The following is a 4,452-nucleotide window of genomic DNA, read 5'->3' as shown; positions in this document are numbered from 1 at the left end:
GCATCTGTTGAGATGATCATATGATTTTTATCTTTCATTTTGTTTATGTGGTGTATCACATTAATTGATATGCAGCTGTTGAATCAATCTTGCATCCCAGGAATAAATCCCACATGATCATGGTGTATGACCTTTTTAATGTATTGCTGAATTCAGTTTGCTAATATATTTTTGAAGATTTTTGCATCTATGTTCATCAGGGATATTGGCCTATAGTTTTATGTATGTATGTATGTATGTATGTATGTATGTATGTATTTATTTTGTACTGTCTTTGTCTGATTTTGCAATCAGAATAATGTTGGCCTCGAAGAATAAGCTTGGGAGCCTTCCCAATTTTTGGAATATTTTGAGAAGAACAGGTGTTAATTCTTCTTTGAATGTTTAGTATAATTCAACTGTGAAGCCATCCAGTCTAGCACTTTTGTTTGTTGGGAGTTTTTTTATTATTGATTTAATTTCATTAGTAGTAATTTGTTGGTTAAGATTTTCTGTTTCTTCTTAATTCAATCTTGGAAGATTGCATGCTTCTAGGAATTTATACATTTCTCACTTTGGGCTTTGTTTGCTGTTTTATTTCCCAGTTCCTTTAAGTGTGAAGTTAGATTATTTATATGAAATTTGTCTTGTTTCTTGAGGTAGGCCTGAATTGCTCTGAATTTCCCTTTTGAGACTGCTTTTGCTGTGTCCCATAGCTTTTGGGTCCTTGTGTTTTCATTTTCATTTGTCTCATGGTATTTTTTTACCTCTTCTTTGATCTTATTGTTAACCTATTCATTGTTTAGTAGCATTTATTTAGCCTCCATGTATTTGTGTGGTTTGTAGATTTTTTTTTTTATAATTGATTTCTAATTTCATACCATTGTGGTCGAGAGGATGTTTGATATGATTCAACCTTCTTGAATTTATTGAGACTTGTTTTATGGCCTAATACGTTGTCTATCTTCAAAAATGTTCCATGTGCTCTTAAAAAAAATGTATATTCTGCTCCTTTGGTGTGGAATATTCTAAAAATATCAATTAAATCCATCTGGTCTAATATGTCACGTAAGGCCACTGTTTTTTGTTGATTTTCTGTCTATAAGATTTGTCCATTGGGATGAATGGGATGTTAAAGTCCCCTATTATGATTGTATTACTGTCAATAACTCCCTTTATGTTGGTCAGTATTTGCTTTACATATTTAGGTGCTCTTATGTTGCATGCATAGATGTTTACTAGGGTTATATCCTCATGTTGGAGTAATCTCTTTATCATTATGCAATGTCCTTCTTTGTCTCTTATTATAGACTTTGTTTTAAAGTCTATTTTGTCTGATATATGTATTGCTATCCCAGCTTTTTTCTCATTTCCATTTGCATGAAATATCTTTTTCCATCCCTTTCTTTTCACACTATGTGTGTCTTTTGATCTGAGGTGGGTCTCTTGTAGACCGAATATGCATGGGTCTTGTTTTCTTATCCATTCAGCTACCCTATGTCTTTTGATTGTAGCATTTAATCCATTTACATTTAAAGTGATTATTGTTAGGTATATAGTTATTGCCATTTTATTATTCATATTTTTGATTCCCCCCTCAACCCCCTTTTTCTTCTTAAAGAAGTCCCTTTAACATTTCTTCTAAGACTGGTTTGATGGTGATGAGTTCCATTAGCTTTTTCTTGTCTGGGAAGATCTTTATCTCTCCTTCAGTTTTAAATGATAGCTTTGTTGGGTAGAGTACCCTCAGTTCTAGGTCCTTGCTTTTCATCACCTTGAATATATTGTGTTAATCACTCTGGCCTGCAAAGTTTCTGTAGAGAAATCAGCTGACAGTCTTACGGGAACTCCCTTGTAAGTAACTAGTTATATTTCTTTTGCTGTTTTTAGGATCCTCTCTTTGTCTTTAACCTTTGCCATTTTAATTATGATGTTTTTTTGTGTGTGGGCCTCTTTGAATTCATCTTGTTTGGAACTCTCTCCACTTTCTGGCCTTTTATGTCTATTTCTTTCACCACGTTAAGTAAGTTTTGAGTCATTATTTCTTTATATAGGTTCTCAATCCCTTGCTCTCTCTCTTCTCCTTCTGGTACTCCTATAATGTGAATGTTGTTATACTTGATGTTATCACAGAGGTCCCTTAAACTATCTTCATTTTTTTAAAACTCTTTTTTGTGTTCATTTTAGTTCCAATTGGGTGTTTTCTGCTGCCTTATCTTCTAAATTGCTGATTCAATACTCTGCTTCATCTAATCTGCTATGGATTCCTTCCAGTGTATTCTTCATTTCAGTTATTGTATTATTTATTTCTGACTGGTTCTTTTTTATGGTTTATATGTTCTTCTTTATGCTTCCTGTCTCTTTGTTGATGTTCTCACTAAGTTCCTTAAACATTCTTATAACCAATGTTTTGAACTCTGTCTCTGGTAGGTTGGTTGCCTCCATTTCATTTAGTTCTTTTCATGGATTTTTCTCCTGTTCTTTTATTTGTTCTCTTATATCTATATCTATATATCTATATCTATGTCTATATCTATATCTATATTTCATCTATCTATCTATCTATCATCTATCTATCTATCTATCTATCTATCTATCTATCTATCTATCTATATTTTGTTTCTTCATTTTGTCTGCCTCTCTTTGCTGGGTTTTCTTTAGGTAGATCTCCTATGTCTCTCAGTCTTCTCTGGTGGCCTTATGTAGTTGGTTTCCTATGTGGTCCAGTGGCACAATATCTCTGATCACTTACACCATGTATTCCAGAAGTGTCCCTTTGTGTTGGTTGTATGTGTCCTTTTGTTGTAGTTTGGCCTTGATTGCTTTTGGCACATCAGTAGGATGGATCGACTCTCATTATGACTGGTTGTGAGGACTGGCTATGCCCACAGTATGTGAGCTGCTGTATGTGGGCTGACCCCTCTAACAGGGATTCACCCCAGTGGGTTCTTGTGCCTTTGAAACTACTCTTTGGGTGTGCTCCTTGTGGGGCTAATCGGGTGGTGCTCTGTTTTGGTCTGAAGCTGGCCTTTGGGTATGTTATTTCTGATGCCTCTTGGGAGGGTCTCCCATGTAGGCCAATTTCAGCTGTTGCCTGTGCCCAGCCCGGGGTTACTTGGTAGGAGCTACAAAGCTATGCGTGGTTAATTGCTCCCTATGCTGGACCTGGAGGCATGTGGGGTTGCCTATCTATGAACTGAAGCTGACTGTCATCAGTATTGGGCCTCGGGCTTCTTAGCAAAAGGGCCAGGGCACTCCTAGGCCCGTTTCCACCTGCCAGCTCCTTGTACAGCTCAGCTGTTAAAAGAGCCCCCGTAAGTGCATGCTGCTGGACTAGTTATCTTGGTGCTGACAGTGCCCCCTGCGATGCCACCTGTGTTGAGTGGGGCGGGGTTCCAGGGAGTCTTGGAGGTGGGGTGGGTGGAGTTCACAAAGTTAGTGCAGATTTGGTTCTTGCACCTAGCTCCAAGCCTGTGGCCACGGCAAAATGCCACAGATCCCTGAAAGCTGCTTATTACAATAGGATTTCAAGCCCCCTCCCTGTCCCAGTCACCCCTCTGAATTCCCCCTATTTGTCTTATTCCACTCTAAAAGGTGAGGTCTAAATAGCACACATTAATCCAGGCATAGTCTGAGAGGCAGGAAAGCGAACTCATTCTGAATATTACATTTCTGAAAAAGAATGTGTGAGATTTTTTTGATTGCCTCCTGCCAATTGAGCTTTACTGTCAACTCAAACTCCTAAATCCTTCAAGCTACTTCTTCCTTGCCACCCTTCCCCCACCAATGAGTATCACCAGGCACAAGGAACATTAGAAATTTCGTATTAAGGTCATAATGAGATTTTAAAAATCTGCATAGGATCTGCATGATGAATGCATTTTCTCATGCAGTTTCTTCTATAATAACATTTCATATTTTCATTAAATTTTGTTTCATAGGTAGAATGAATGCAGTGACTTTGGAAGATAGAAAATAATAAAAATTATTAATATGCACTAACCTTGCTCTCCAAATTTATGTTCTATAATGATCCAGAATTACTACACTGAGCACGTTTTTATTTTTTTTCCCACTGAAGGCACAGATATGAAATTGATTTTTTTTCTTTGCAAACACCCATTAGTTTGCATTTAACAGGATAGCAGTTCTCAAAAATGTCAAGCCACACTTATATATCTGCAATAAAATGGGCTATGAACCTGGGTATAGGTCATTAGTTATTAACAAGAATACCAAAGTTTATAAATGAGTTACCTCTTGTTAAAAATTAAGGTGGACCCAATGTTATCTCACTTACCTGCTTTCTGGTATGGAAGAAAAAGTGTTGAGTTATAATTCATTAGCTGGGTGGAAATTGTGCATAATTCACAGCTTTGTCCTTGGAATTCAACTGTTATTAATGCACTGATAATATGTGAGAGATTATGAATCATTTAAATTCTTGTAAATTGTAATTTTAATTATTATTAT

This window comes from Rhinolophus sinicus, linkage group LG01 (genome assembly GCF_036562045.2).
Source record: "Rhinolophus sinicus isolate RSC01 linkage group LG01, ASM3656204v1, whole genome shotgun sequence".
In the NCBI taxonomy this organism is placed as follows: domain Eukaryota; kingdom Metazoa; phylum Chordata; class Mammalia; order Chiroptera; family Rhinolophidae; genus Rhinolophus; species Rhinolophus sinicus.
The sequence above is the reverse complement of the archived record's forward strand: the minus strand, read 5'-3'. Positions refer to the sequence as shown.